This window comes from Prionailurus bengalensis, chromosome C1 (assembly GCF_016509475.1).
Source record: "Prionailurus bengalensis isolate Pbe53 chromosome C1, Fcat_Pben_1.1_paternal_pri, whole genome shotgun sequence".
In the NCBI taxonomy this organism is placed as follows: domain Eukaryota; kingdom Metazoa; phylum Chordata; class Mammalia; order Carnivora; family Felidae; genus Prionailurus; species Prionailurus bengalensis.
The window spans coordinates 78,755,899-78,772,763 of record NC_057345.1 but is presented as its reverse complement, the minus strand read 5'-3'; positions in this window follow the sequence as shown (position 1 = coordinate 78,772,763).

The following is a 16,865-nucleotide window of genomic DNA, read 5'->3' as shown; positions in this document are numbered from 1 at the left end:
TATCTCTGTAATAGTTTCCTTTCTCATTCTATTAGTGAGATGTTGGGGCCCCAGGATTGATCCTCTAACTTTCTTGTCTTTTTCTCTCCTGTTTTCCTTATTTAGTTTCCAAAATTGGAAATATATGTACACATTGTTATGTTGACCTGATTTTTAAATGTGCCCTTTTTTAATATATAATTTTAGTGGCTGTGCATCATATAAACAATCTTAAATTTATTTAACCAATGTTCTATTGTTGGGCATGTGTTCCCTTTTATTTCCTTGAATCTGCTTAAAGTAAGTTGTAACACACATTTTTACTTCCTTATGACAAATTATTAAAAACAGAATTCCTAGATCAGAGGGTATGTATGTTTTAAATACTTCTTTGAGATACATAATGTCCATTACCCTCCACAAATTAACATTTCCATGAGTAATATTAAAGAGTGTTCATTTTCCTTACAAAACACACTTTTGGGAACAGATAAGCTAATTTAAAATGAAGACATATTAGTTATAAATGGAGACTTGTGGTATTGAATGCATTTGGGGAAAATTTTCCTTTCTAATCTGAGAGATAGCTTTATAGATTGTAGTTATGATGTATATTGACACTATTATGCTTCTAATCATCCTTAGAACAAATACTCTGGATTACACATAGAGTTATCTTTTCTCTGGCTTAAAAGCATCCTTGTCCTAGAGCTTTGATACTGACATGTTAGTTTAAGGTGGTCAAGGCACTGGGAAGAGTAAGGTGGCCAAGGGCTTTCAAGCACCTGGTGGTTTACCATTAGCTGAATTTTATTTTTTATTTTTAAAAATTTTAATTCTAAGGAAGCCTGGGTGGCTCAGTCTGTTGAGCATCCAGCTTCAGCTCAGGTCATGATCTCACGGTTCATGAGTTTGAGCCCTGCATCAGGCTCTGATTCTGTATCTTCCTCTCTGTTCCTCCCCCGTTCGCACTCTGTCTCTCTCTCTCAAAAATAAAGATTAAAAAAATTAAAATTTTAATTCTAGTGTAGTTAACACACAATGTTATATTAGTTTCAGGTGTACAATATAGTGATTCCACAATTCTATACTTTATTGGGTGCTCATCATGATACATGTACTCTTAGATCCCTTCGTCTATTTCACTCATTTCCCCGCCCCCTCCTCCCTTCTGCTAACCATCAGTTCTCTATAGTTAGAGTCTGCTTTTTGCAGGGTAGCTGGCTGGCTGAGTTGGTAGAGCATGCAACTCCGTCTCAGGGTTGTAAGTTCAAGTTCTACATTGGTCGTGTAGACTCCTTTAAAAAAAAAAGTCTCTTTTTTTCTTTGCTCATTTGTTTTGTTTCTTAAATTCCACATGTGAGTGAGATCATGGTATTTGTTTTCTCTGACTTATTTTGCTTAGCCTTATACTCTCCAGCTCCATCCATGTTGTTGCAAATCGCAAGATTTCATTCTTTTTTAAAATTAAAAAAAATGTTTATTTTGAGAGAGAGGGAGAGAGAGCATGTGGCTAATGGGGGAGGGGCACAGAGAGAGATGGAGAGAGAGAATCCATTATAGGCTCCATGCTGTCAGCACAAAGCCCAGTATGGGGCTCAATCTCACAAACTGTGAGATCATGACCTGGAGCCAAAATCAAGAGTCAGACACTCAACCAATGAGGCACACAGGTGCCTTTTTTTTTTTTTTTAATTTGAGAGAGAGAAAGAGTGAGAGCAAGGGAGAAGGCCAGAGGGAGAAAGAGAGAATCTCAAGCAGCTCCATGCTCAGCATGGAATCCAATGTCAGGTTCAATCCCATGACCCTAGGATCACTACCTGAGTTGAAATCAAGAATCAGACGTTCAACAGACAAGCCACCCAGAGGCCCCTCACTCTTTTTTATGGCTGAGTAATATTCCATTGTGTGTGTGTGTGTGTGTGTGTGCACCACATCTATATCTATCTATATAAACAATATATCTATATCTATACACACCACATCTTTATCCATTCATCTATCAGTGGACACTTGGACTGTTTCCATAATTTGGCTACTGTAAATAATGTTTTAATAAACATAGGAGTGCATATATCTTTTCCAGTTAGTGTTTTCACATACTTTGGGTAAATGCCCAGTAGTGGAATTACTGGATCTTATGGTAGTTCTACTTTTAATTTTTTGAGGAACCTCCATACTGCTTTCCACAGTAACTGGATCAGTTTGCATTCCCACCAAAAGGGCAAAACCCTTATGAAGAAAAGGGTTCCTTTTTCTTCATAACCTCACCAACACTTATTGTTTTTTGTGTTTTTTATTGTAGCCATTCTGATAGATGTGAGGTAATAAGTCATTATGGTTTTGATTTGCATTTTGCTGATGATGAGTGCTGTTGAGCATCTTGTAATGTGTCTGTTGGCCATCTGGATTTCTTTGGAGAAATGTCTGTTCATGTCTTCTGTCCATTTTTAAATTGGGTTATTTGTTTTTTGGGTGCTGAGTTGTATATGTTCTTTATGTATTTTGGATATTAATCCTTTATCAGACATGTCCTTCGCAAACATCTTCTCCCATTCAATAGGTTGTCTTTTAGTTTTGTTGATTGTTTACGTTGATGTGCAGAAGTTTTATATCTCGATGTAGTCCCAATAGTTTATTTTTGCTTTTGTTTCTCTTGCCTACAGAGACATATCCAGGCAAATGTTGCTGTGGCTGATGTCAGAGAAATTACTGCCTATGCTCTCTTCTCGGAGTTATATGATTTCAGGTCTCACATTTAGGTCCTTAACCCATTTTGAGTTTATTTTTGTTCATGGTGTAAGAAAGTGGTCCAGTTTCATTCTTTTGCATGTAGCTGTCCAGTTTTCCCAACACCATTTGTTGGAAAAACTCTCTTTTTACCTTTGCATATTCTTGCCTCCTTTGTTGAAGATTAATTGACTATATAATTGTGGGTTTGTTTCTGGACTCTTTATTCTATTCCAGTGATTATAATTAGTTGAATTTTAAATAAACTGCCTTGGATGTAGAAAACTCATAACCAGTTTTCACTGAAAATGAAGGTGCCACTTTCCTAGACATGATTTGTCAAGAACTGGAAGACAGGCAAGAAAACCTTAGCCTAGTAATAAAAAGCCAAAATCTGGAATAACCTCTAACCCTGATAAAAGTAAAGATCTTTGGGGCACCTGGGTGGCTCAGTCCATTGAGCATTCAACTATTGATTTCAGCTTAGATCATGATCCCAGGGTTGTGGGATCAAGTCCCTTTCTTCGGCTCTTGATTATGATCCCTCAAGCCCTGTGTCAGGTTCTGTACTGAGCATGGATCCTGCTTAAAATTCTCTCTCTCCCTCTACCCCTATCTCCTACTCTCTCTCTATCTCTCTCTAAAATAAATTTAAAAATATATATTCTGTAATTTTTCTTTGTCTCAAAACTTATTTATAAGAAGAGTCCTTACACCAAAAACCATAAAATACCTAGGAATAAATCTAACCAAAGAAAAACCTATACACTGAAAACTATAGAAAGCTTATGAAAGAAATTGAAGAAAACACAAAAAATGGAAAAATATTTCATGCCCCTGGATAGGAAGAACAAATATTGTTAAAATGTCAATACTACCCAAAGCAATCTACATATTCAATGCAATCCCTATCAAAATAACACCAGCATTCTTCACAGAGCTAGAACAAACAATCCTAAAATTTGTATGGAACCACAAAAGACCCCGAATAGCCAAAGCAAGATTGAAAAAGAAAACCAAAGCAGGAGGAATCACAATCCCGGACTTCAAGCTGTATTACAAAGCTATAATCATCAAGATAGTATGGTACTGGCACAAAAACAGACACTCAGATCAATGGAACTGAGTAGAGAACCCAGAAACAGACCCATAAACGTATGCCCAACTAATCTTTGACAAAGCAGGAAAAAATATCCAATAGAATAAAGACAGACTCTTCAGCAAGTGGTGCTGGGAAAACTGGAGAGCGACATGCAGAAAAATGAATGTGGACTACTTTCTCGCACCATACACAAAAATAAACTCAAAATGGATGAAAGACCTGAATGTAAGACAGGAAGCCATCAAAATCCTAAAAACCAGCCAACGGAATGGGAGAAGATATTTGCAAACAACATGTCAGATAAAGGGTTAGTATCCAAAATCCATAAAGAACTTATGAAACTCAACACCCAAGAAACAAAGACTCCAGTGAAGAAATGGGCAAAAACATGAATAGACACTTCTCCAAAGAAGACATCCAGGTGGGCAACCGATGAATGAAAAAATGCTCAACATCACTCATCATCAGGGAAATACAAATCAAAACCACAATGAGATACCACCTCACCCCTGTCAGAATGGCTAACGTTAACAACTCAGGCAACAACAGATGTTGGTGAGGATGTGGAGAAAGAGGATCTCTTTTGCACTGCTGGTGGGAATGCAAACTGGTGCAGCCACTCTGGAAAACAGTATGGAGGTTCTTCAAAAAGAATAAATAAATAAAATAAAAAATAGAACTACCCTATGACCCAGCAATTGCACTACTAGGCATTTATCCAAGGGATACAGGTATGCTGTTTTGAAGGGGCCCATGCACCCCAATGTTTATAGCAGCACTATCAACCATAGCCAAAGTATGGAAAGAGCCCAAATGTCCATTGATGGATGAATGGATAAAGATGTGGTATATATATATGTGTGTGTGTGTGTGTGTGTGTGTGTGTATTGTGGTATACACACACACACACACATGCACACAATGGAGTATTATTCCACAATCAAAAAGAATGAAAGCTTGCCATTTGCAACTATGTGGATGGAACTAGAGGGTATTGTGCTAAGCGAAATTAGTCAGAGAAAGACAAATATCATATGACTTCACTCATATGAGGACTTTAAGACACAGAACAGATGAACACAAGGGAAGGGAAGCAAAAATAATATAAAAACAGGGAGGGGGACAAACAATAAGAGACTCAAAATATGGACAACAAACAGAGGGTTACTGGAGGGGTTGTGGGAGGGGTGATGGGCTAAATGGGTAAGGGGCATTAAGGAATCTACTCCTGAAATCATTGTTGCACTATATGCTAACTAACTTGGATGTAAATTTAAAAAATTAAATTAAATTAAATTAAATTAAATTAAATTAAAAAAAGAAGAGTCCTTATTCTTTATAGAGACATCCTGAAATATTTACAGAAGAAATGATATGATACTTGGGATTTACTTCAAAATAGTCTGGTGAAGGAGGGGAGCAGTGGGTGGGGAGATAAATAAAACAAGTCTGGCCATAGATACACTGTTGAAGCTGCATGGTGGGTACAGAAGATACATTTTATTATTCTCTCCCTGTATGTTTGATGTTTTCCAAAAAAACAAAACAAAAACAACACAACCTCGTTTTCTGTGAACACATGGGAGAAACTAATGTAGGCCATTAGATCTGGCAATTTAAACACAGTCTCTGAGGCAAGATGATAGAGTTGTATCCCAGATGTGAGTTGGCTCATGGGAGGCTCATTTTACCTAACTCTACAAACCATGGTCGACAGCCTGGATTTTTGCAGCTCAGTAGCCAGTTTCTCACTGGAGTTCACTAATGATCTTCCACTTGAAGCAACTGATTAAAAAATATGAATTCGGGGCGCCTGGGTGGCGCAGTCGGTTAAGCGTCCGGCTTCAGCCAGGTCACGATCTCGCGGTCCGTGAGTTCGAGCCCCGCGTCAGGCTCTGGGCTGATGGCTCGGAGCCTGGAGCCTGTTTCCGATTCTGTGTCTCCCTCTCTCTCTCTCTGCCCCTCGCCCGTTCATGCTCTGTCTCTCTCTGTCCCAAAAATAAATAAACGTTGAAAAAAAATATGAATTCAATAAAGCACCTGATGTGCTGGAAATTTTTTAGATCTTGACTTGGACGTGTATCTATGTAAAAATTAAGCAAGCTCTACTCTTAAGATTGATGCACTTTTACTGCATGTAAATTATACACCAGTAAAAGTTTACAGAAGAGAATAAAGCATCCAAGACTATTTCTAGAGCTGTTTAAGAATTGCTGTGAATTGTAAGCTCTGATCCCCATAAGCAAGTGGTATTGCTGACTTGTTCCCTCTACAGGCGTGAGGAGACCTGGCAGGATAGCATCATTTATCTCATCGTTTTACAAAGCCAGCCTGAATAAAGGACGATTTAGTATGTTTACTTACTATTGAGGGACAGCATAACCAGGATTAAAAGTCTGGGCTAATATCGAAAATCACTTAGGTTTAAATAACTGTGTGACTTTGGGCAAAACTTTCTTAACCATGAAATAGGAATAATAATAATAATAGCACTGCCTATCTCAAGGGTTGTTGTATTCAGTGAGATAATATGGGGAAAGAACTTGGCACAGTCTCATAGTCAACAACCAATACAAATGAGTTATTAGCTTGGTTGATATTATTAGCCTGGATTTATCAGACTCATGTTGGACACATAAGGACCAGGCAGATGTTAGCTATTAATTGTCCTTTATATCCCAATATTACACTATTCGTTGCTTTGAATTTTCGCAGCCTTTGGATCCATTGGCAGGAATTGGTTATGGGGCCAACTACACGTGTTCAATACAGATACACTCTCTTCTGGCTGCCTCCTGTTAACACTTACATTAAATCTTAAAGATTCTGAGCGATAAAATAGTTTTTGTAGATGAGCAAGACAACTCTTTGTTTTCAAAACAGAAAGGCAAGTACTATTCTATATGAAGATAAGATAATTCTTGTTATCTCAAACTCCGAGCTCCTGATAAAACTCTCTTGACTTATCACTGCCAGAAAAGTTGCTATTTGCAAAATAAATTTACCTTTGGTAGGTATTTCTCATCTTCTAACTAGTTTATAATGTTATAAAAATGTTATGTAAATTACTTTAATTACCTCTGTACATCACAAATACTTGATCCTGAAGGTATGGCAGGATATAGAAGGTTACAACTTCTGGGGGCGGGGGGAGGTGTGCTTAATTAAGATTTTATTTTGGTGTTAATATTTTTTAAAGATTTTTAATGTTTTTTTAACGTTTATTTATTTTTGAGAAAGAGTGCAACTGAGGAGGGACAGAGAGAGGGACAGAGGATCCAAAGTGGGCTCCGCCCCGACAGCGGAGAACCCCTATGCGGGGCTCAAACCCACAAATGTTGAGATCATGACCCCAGCTGAAGTCAGATACTCATCTGACTAAGCCACCCAGCGGCCCCTAAAAGATGTTTTTATATTAGGTTATGTTGATGCTGACTCTAGCTGGAATTATTTGGATGTTCACTGTACTTTTCTTTAAGCTATCCTGAATGAAAATATAAAATTGAAAGAATATTACTTTGGCCATGTTCTATGGAAGTAATTTTTTAGGGTCTCATTTGTGTGCTGTACGGACTCAAAACAATTTCCTTAGGTGAAGCTTACACTTGACTTTGGTTTTCCCTTGTAGGTGAGAAAAGCCTTTGAAAACAGCCAGGTATCCTTTACTACTTGAGCGTTCATAACAGATAATACTCTATTCTGAATCGTCTATTGAGACATGTGTGTCTGAATTTTAACAGCTCAGAATAGCTATGTTCCGGGATTTAGCTGGGAGTAAATTCTCATTCTGTCATCCAATATTTATTAAAAACTCAGTAGGGAGAAGCAATTTTCAGGGAGGATTCTTCCAAGTATACATCAGTTTATGCACTTTGTTTTAGACAGTCTAGGCTAAAGCATATCCGTGGATTAAACCAGATAAATAGACAGCTGGTACCTTGCTAGACAGTGCCATAGTTTCCCAAAGTATAATTTTTTACCTAATTGTGCTTTTGTGTAATGTCAACAATGTATATTGAGGGTTATGATACGCAAAAACTTTTCTTGCACCTATTTTAAGGATATATGAAAACATTGCTCATTTCTGTCACATTTTTTAGGACCCTAGAGAAATATATCTGATCTTGGTACCAAAAATAATTAATAGTATTAGTTAATCTCAACTTTGTAATTAGAAAGGAAGGAAGGAAGGAAGGAGAGACAGGGAGAAAAAAGAAAGAAAGAAAGAAAGAAAGAAAGAAAGAAGAAAGAAGAGAGGGAGGGAGGGTAGGAAGGGAGAGAGAGAGAGAGAAAGCAAGCAAGCAAGCTAGCTAGCTCCCACCTACCCTCTCTGACTCCTTCCTCAGAGAATCCTAGCAAAAACTTTTTTTGATAAGAGAAGTATCATGGAATATGCCAAAATCAGTTCTTTTCTACAATCCAAACTGCAAAATGCTTCCCAAAGCAGAAGCAAAAATGTCTTTGTGCAAAAAGTAGGCCACATGCTTCTGCCACTGGTAGAATATTTTGATGCTCCAGAATCCTACCCCTGCTTCATATGATGTGAGTCTCAGATCTGTAGCACAAACTGCAACGTGTTAACCAGTTGTATTAGCGTTCTCCAGAGAAACAACCAGTAGGGTGTGTATATATGGACATACAGGTTTTTCCCCCATCCTGAAGTACAGCATTCCTATGAAACCTTTTGTAAGTTGAAATGGTGTAAAGCAAAAAACAACTACCATTCATTTATATGGAAAAGTTTTTGAGCATTCCCAGACCCCCAAAATACCTTAGGACACATCTTGCTAATGGATAAACAAAATAAATTCCTATGAAGCACAGACGCTCAGAGACACAGTTCAAAGCTATGGCAATTTGATGCTGACATACTGAGTGTAGTAGTTCCTGGGGAAGGAGCTTAGTGGGACCACTCTCTCACTGCTCAGGGTGTGTGCTGCCTTTGTAACTGCTTGAGGCAAAAGAATATGCTGAATACTATTTTTGCTTTTTGCCTTTTTTTCATAGCCTATGAAACAGCTCTAGAAATAAAGTCTTTATTTTTTTTTATAAATTTTATTGATGTTTAACTTCTGTATGTACAGTAAAAGTTCACAAATCTTAAGATTATAGATAGGTTAATTTTTACACAGATATACACCCAAGTCAAGATCCTCTTCAGATTCTTTTCTGTTAGTGAAAGCAGGTACTAACTAGGTCTTTTGTAAAAGCAAGTGGCATAAAGGAAACTTCTGAAAAGCAGGGGATACCTGTATACAAGAGATTTATTATAGGAATTGGCTCACATTGTTATGGAGGCCAAGAGGTGACTCCATCTGCAAGCTAGAGAACCGGGCGACCAGTGGTATAATTCATTCTGTCCAAATGCCTGAGAATCAGGGTTGCTGATGGTGTAATTGCAGTTACACCTGAGAATTAGAGGGCTGCTGGTGTAACTGGACCCTGAAGGCCCAAGAACCAGGAGCTCTGATGTCCGAGAGCAAGAGAAGATGAACATCCCAACTCAAGACAAGATATATATATATATATATAGAAAGAGAGAGGGGCACCTGGGTGGCTCAGTTGGTTAAGCATCCGACTTTGGCTCAGGTCGTGATCTCATGGTTCTTGAGTTCGAGCCCCACGTGGCACTTTCAGCCCGCTTAGGCTCCTCTGTCCCCCTCTTCCTGCCCCTCCACCATGCACTCTCCCTCTCAAAAAATAAAAAATAAAGGGGTGCCTGGGTAGATCATTTGGTTAAGCATTGACTTCAGCTCAGGTCATGATCTCATGGTCCGTGAGTTTGAGCCTCAAATCGGGCTCTGAAATGACAGTGAGGAGCCTGCCTGGGGTTCTCTCTCCCTCTCTTTGCCCCCCACCCCCCGACTTGCACTCTCTCTCAAAATTAAATAAAACTTAAAAAGAATAAAAATAAACAAGGGGCACCTGGGTGGCTCAGTCGGTTGAGCATCCGACTTCAGCTCAGGTCATGATCTCACATTCTGTAAGTTCGAGCCCCGCGTCGGGCTTTGTGCTGACAGCTCAGAGCCTGGAGCCTGCTTTCGATTCTGTGTCTCCCTCTCTCTCTGCCCCTCCCCTGCTCATGCTCTCTCTCCCTCTGTCTCAAAAATAAATAAAAACTTTAAAAATTAAAAAAAAAAGTAAACAATAAACATTAAAAAGGAGAATTCATCCTTCCTTTTCACCTTTTTGCTCAATAAGGGCCCTCAGTAGATTGGATGATGCCAACCAATGGTGAGGGCAATCTTCTTTACTCAATCTACTGATTCAGTGTGGTTTGGTAGAAAGAGACAAGATTTGGAATCAACAGATTTGGTTGGGTTTTAAAAAGTTGATAGTTATCAGAACCTGGGCTTCTTAAACACTGGTGTCCTTATGCAGGAAACAAATGACTCTAATGCCTGCCTCAGAGGACTCCGTGGCCTCCTCCGTGAGGCCAGCAGAGCAGCAGCAGAGCTAGAACACCCAGTGGGCTGCACCTGCCTGCTCCTGCCCAGGGATTTGCCGCTCAGGCTGAGCCTGGGGTATTTGTGTGAGCTCCTCACAGCTGGCCTGAGGTTTCCAGGACCCCCAACTCCTACCTTACCTCTGGCTATGGGAACAGACATCCCCTCTAGGGAGCTGTGTTTTGTGAATAATTTTTAAAAGTTACAATATACAGGCTTTACTGTTTTATGATTTAAAAATTTTTTAAGTTTATTTATTTATTTTGAAAGAGAGAGAGAGAGAGCAATCAGGGGAGGGGCAGAGAGAGAGAGAGAGAGAGGGAGAGAGAGAATCCCAGGCAGGAGCTCAAACCCACGAACCATGAGATCATGACCTGAGCTGAAACCAAGATTCGGATACTTAACCAACTGACTGAGCCACCCAGGTGCCCCTGGGCTCTACTGTTTTAAAGCGAAATGTTTCATCTGTGGTAGGGTAAGATGATAACCAAACATCCTGGAGGAAATGATGAAAAACTCAAAAGAAAAATAATTCTACATTTCTCTCTCATTACATTTTCCATTCACCAAGTAAAATCTACTCCTTTTTTTCTTTCCATAAAAGTTCACGCCGGGTATGTTTCTATGAAGAGTCATCTCATACAGCCCACACATAAGATGACACTTTATTCAGTCAATCTGTTCTTAGGAACAATGTAAAAATATATATGTGGTGAGGTTAACAATGTTCTTATTTGAACTCGAACACCAAAGCTGAGAGCCCCTACCTCTTCAGATGTTTGAAATCCTTAATGTAAAAGTTTAAGTTTTTCATAGTGATGGAGTATATTTTATAATGTAACAACATTTAAATATATTAGTCCCAAAATGTTTATTGAAAGAAAATTGTGTTTTTCTTTATGTTTGAAAAGGTTCCAAATGTTAATACGAGATTAGGTCTTACTCAAAGTGTAAGTTTTACATTAATTTATCTCCAAATTTCTCCTTTACCCCATTTCCCAGTTTTTGCGTATGTTAGTAAAAAAGCATTACCCACTTTCCATAAATGATGATACCATCTAATCTTATTTTGACTTACAGTGTCATTTGAATTTTATTTTTGGTAGCCTGCCAGTTGTAAGAGTATAAGGGACACAATTATATTACCTAACATTTGAATTAAGGCATCACACAATTATCGCCCTGCATTTATTTTCTTTGAATGCATACAACTGAGAAAATATATAAAAACTTATATTTCTATCTGACTATACTCATCAAAACAGCTAATCCAAAGACAAAAATTAAATAATTTTTTAATACTAAGAGGAAAAAACATGGCAATATGACAGGGTGTGGCCACTCTCTAACAAATACTTCTTGTGCACAAAATACAGACCTGTTCTATATCTGTTCTTTAACCAAGGTCTAACTTTTCCATAGTTGATTTTTATGATCCTTTAACTATTTGTCAAGTGATATGAATTCTTTTGATTGATGCATTACATAAACACACTATCCAAAACACTTTTTCTGGTATTTTCAAGGGCGTTAAAAATATTCATTGTTGGATCCAGAAATTCTACCCCTCAAAATATATCCTAAAGAAACAATGTAAAATGTGGGCAGAACTACATCTAGAAAACTTTCCATCGTATTATTTAAAATAGTAAAAAATGAAAACAAGCTAAATACTACGATGGGGGTGATTGCATGAATTATAAGTAATCTAGATTATAGAATCCTATTTTAGCCATTGAGAATGATGAAAGATAATATTAAAGCAAGGAAAAGGACTGTCATGATTTTTATTTAAATAATGTTATTATTTTTATTATTAAATGAAATCTGAAAAATAAAGAGAACAGAAAGAAATATGATTATAATATTCACTGAAAAAAAGAATACACTTTTATAGCTATGATATGGTTGTAATTATGTGGGTTTTTTTAAAGCAGAGCAAAAATACTGGAATGTTGTTTTACTGGGGTTTCTTCCTTTTTTTCTTTATTAAATTATATGAATTTTAATTTATAGTAAAAAAAATGGAGTTAAAAAATAAATCATCACCGTATACACCAAATCTCTTGTCTAGCTTATGACGGAGCTTCATGCCCAGTCCCATCCTGTAATTTTTTTTACGTGTTTATTGATTTTACGGTCATTATGTCTTCCATAGCTACTCTTGGCCAATAGATCATAGTATTTAAGTCCTGAAACAGTTATTCACTTAACGTCCCCTAAATAGATCTATAAAATATCTACAAATGAAAATTGATCCTTGATTCATTCTCCTCTGCTCTTTGATTTAAAAAAAAAAAAAAAATCCAAGTCCCTGCAAATGACTATAATGAAGTTTACTTATGCGAAGTTAAATAAATTGAAGCAGGACATGGAACAAGAAGGTTAAACTTAGGACACTCTTACTGGGAGAATTCTTCCATTCTTGGTGCTCAGACGAACTTGTTCAAAGTGAAAATCAAAGGGCTGCTCCATGGGCTTGCAAGGTAAGTAGTTTTCTGACTTTACAGGGGAGAAGCTGAGGCTGGAGAGTCCAGTTAACTTGCCCGAGGTCACAGGGCTAGTAATTGGCAGAACAGAGACTCATTTCCACCAGTGATCGTCTGTAGAAAGCCTGGACTCTTTCCCCTCCTGGCAGCATTGCCGTGAACATCAAATGAGGCAAAAATTACAGAAAAGTATGCTGGAAATGGGGGCATTGCCCTTCTCTGCAATTTCAGGATCCCCACTCTTCCTATGCCTACCCCATATAGAACAGAAATGGTAAATGTAAAGCTTTGTGAAAACATAAACAAGAAACTAGTAATACCTTGTTACGGTTTGTTGGGTTTTTTTTGTCTGAAATCTTTTGTTGTAGGGGAATTCTGTTCTATGAGATGCTGCTTGAAATAAATGGGCTGCTGGCCAGGACTTGGAAATGTTTGTGATATGAAGAACGCCATTTGTTATTTAGCATCTACAGATATATTACTATTATTATTATTTAATAACAATTAATAAATTACTGACAAAAATGTACATTTAACATCCTCTTTTTAGAAAACCAGTATTATAGAAAATTATGCTCCAAGCCTACCTTCTGCTTACCATTAGATCTATTTCAGTTCCAAAGGAGCACACTGGAGGAAGGATTCTTTCCAGCTTTTAAAAACGTGCACTTTGGGGGCGAAGGTGTCTTGTTCTCTTCATTCTCTATTTAGTGGTGAATGAGAGGTAGTTTGAAGTAGTGGGAAGTCAAGTTCATTGTATCATCATTTCCAGTGCTGGCTCTTCTTAGCTGCAAGTTTCTTAACCTCTCTGGGTGCCCCACTTCTTACTTTTCTCCTCTGTTCCCCCTAAGTGTGGGAGTTACATTTTGACACTATACATCTAGGAAATGACCTGATCTCTCTAGTCAAATATTTTTATGCGTACTTATTTGAATCGGTAACACATACATATGGTTCAAAAATTTTTAAATTATAAAGAGAAATTCTATGCCATCTCCCTCCTGCTTGCTTTTCTCTGGGTGTCCCTGTTCCAGTCCTCAGTTTTATTTTACAAATTGAGAGGATGTGAATGGCAAGCTAAGCAAGATGACTAGATTTAATCTGAATGGAAGGGATTTATTCTCAAGTGATACTGTACAAGGTGATTATTTGTCCCCTTCATAGCCTCCCCCATGTTTTCTGAGCAGCATTCAACTAAAGTACTAAACAGTCACAGTGCCTTTTCAAGAAATTTTGACTTTGAACTTGCTCATGTGCAAAGGAAATGGTTCAGCCGTTTCTCTAGAACTTGGTTGATAATAAATTTCCTTTTGTTCCACTTATAATTTTCTTTTAAAAATTTGCCTTTTTCTACTGTTGCATAGGGTGGAAGGAATAACGGAAAGATTTACTGTGGCCCGCTTTTAGATGTTTATACATTAGGCCAGGACAAAGAATACAAGAATTAAAAGCATACATACAAAATTACTTACTTTCTCTTCAGTTTATTCAATATGTGTAATCCTTCTGATTAAGATTGCTTACCTCTGTGTGCTAACCAATTATAAGGAAAGGCGTGTTGAACAAATGAACAGTAGTGTAAGGAGAATAGCTAGGCAGGCTATTAAAAGGTGTATCTAGTCCAGCACCTGGCACACAGTAGATGTAGGACCACTGCTATATAAAATGTCTGATCTATTAAAGCATGCTTGAACTACTGCCATGGTAACCAAATATTTTCTGCACATCTTTGGGTTTACAAAGCAAATTAAAAATCATTAAAAAAAAAAACCACACACAACCATCTCTCTCTATGCAAAGGGCTACAAGGACCTTACTTTTCCATGACAATTTTGGCCTGATCTAAAATATGGTACATTATTTTGCAAGAACTGAGGAGCAACACTCCCTTCTCCCGGTATCTGACACTGGAGACGTACTGCGCAGGAAGTTGTGATCAAAATCTAGCTCAATTCACTTAGGAAAGTAACGTAATTACGACATCCACCCCCGTCAGGAAAGGGTTTAGGTTTAAGCATACACAACAGGCCGCACTCTATGGATCATGGCAGACATCTAGCGTTGGAAGTTGCTGCATTTATTTATGGGTGAAGTTTACATTTTCCCCTGTTCTATTAATAGAATTCTTAACTCCTTTCATCATTTACTCAGTCCACAGACGTCTCTTAAGAGCCTATCAGGGACCTAAGAGTGAAGATCCAGTGCCTATCCTCAAGGAAAACACAATCCGAGTGAAGATTTACTTTTTCCATACTCATCGGGGTGGCGCTTTTATGGCGCTGTATTGCTCTTCTCAGGACCAGGTGCCCGACGTGCGGCTCTCCCTGGCGGGCCGGGGCGGGGCGGTGTCAGCCGAGCCGCCGCCGTCGCCGCCTCCGCCGCTGCCCCCGCGCGCTCCCTCCCGCGCAGTCTTTAATTTCGCAGCTCCGACCACCGGAAATTAGCCGCGGGCGGAGGGTACGGGGCAGAGCGTGGGGGAGCGTGCGTGGGGAGGGCGCGCCCGCCAGCCTAGCCGGGCGCCCGCGGGACGCGCCGCCAGCGCCCTCTCCGCCGGGGGCTCGACGCTCGCCCACCTTTTCCAAATTTAACCATTACCTAAATCCGAAGGGAAATGAGCAAACCTCTCGGATTGGGTGTCAAGGTATTTTCAGCTTCGTTGGGCGTATTTATCCCGAAGTGTTTCCACAACAAGCTATTTCGGGGCAGAGGGGCAGGTTTCGCTCTGCGGACGCCGCGGCCACTCGCCGGGCTCCAGGCCGGCGGCAGCGTCGGCCGGTGATTCACGGCCTCAACCCGGGGGTGGCCAGCCCAAATAGGCGGCGGGGTGGGGGTGGAGGTGTCCCGGGGCAGAGGGGCGGGGAGGCCTCGTTGGAGCTAGGCGCTCCCACTCCCCGGCGCTCCACTCAATCTGTGTCCTGAATCTGTGACTTCTTCTCGCTGCGGAAGTCTCCCGAGAGCCAATAATGGTTCATTTTCTTTTGAATCATTTCTAGTGCCTGGGTGTTGGGCTCTCCGGACCTCCCCATCCTCCGCAGCCCCACAGAGCAAAAACGCGGAGGACCTCCTGGGAGGGCGGCTGGAAAGGCCAGGCCCCGGGTCCGCCTCCTAGCCCCTTGCGCAAAGGAGCGCGCCCAGACTGGGGGTTGGGGGGCAGGTCTGAGAGGACTAAGAGAGCTACTCCTTAACGCTCAGGAAGTGAAGCTTGTGGTTTTGGGGGCTGAGCTCGGAAGGAGATTAAAAAAAGAGAGAGAGAGAGAGAGAGACAACGCAGTCTCTCCCGAAAGCAACTCAGTTTGAAAACTCGGAGCGCAGTGCCGGTGCCCTGACCCCGCAGGTAGGTCCGCTGCGCCCGTTCTGCGCCTGCCCCCCTGGTGGGGGCGGCCGCGGGGACTAACGGGCACCGCCACTGCGGGGGCGACCAGAGGGCGCTGCTGGGTTCCCGCCTGCAGCTGGCTACTGTGCGGGAGCCCCGAGAACCCTATCCGCAGGGGATTTGGCGCTGGGGAGCAGGATTCATCCGGGAAGGAAACATCTGGTGGGGAGGCGGTGGCAACTGCGATCAGGAGGCTGCCCCTCCGTGCCTCCACTCCCGCCTTCCCAGGCCCAGACGGTGAAGAGAGGCCCTGGCCCGCGTGCGCTTAGGGGGCCGCCCCGCCCTCCCGCCGCCAGCTGCTGCGCGAGGTCGCCTTCCCACGCGCTCAGCCCTCGTCCCTACTACCCAACCCACTCCACTCTCCCTGGGTCGGGTAGGGCCAACCCGGCATGCGAGAGAGGAGCGGGGCTCCGCCTGGGTGGAGAGGCCACCTCTGTGCTCGCCTCATCCCGCGCGGTCCCAGCCGGCGCAGGGTCTGCGCCCGCGCTGACAATTCCCCTTGCCTCCCCACCTCCTCCGACCCACCTCGCGCCGACGCAGACCCAAGCCTCAGCAGGGCCCTCAAGACCGTTTCGCCCCATTTTCCTTTACCTCTGAGTTTCATGGCTGCCTAAGGAATTCGTTTTTGCGTTTGTGGTGTCTATAAGGCCGAAGTGGCGGCTCACGCAGAGGCCCAGGGAAAACTGTGGTGGCAGGACTGCGCCCTAGGGCAGCCCCAGCACCCCCAAGCCTCCTGAAGTCCCGAT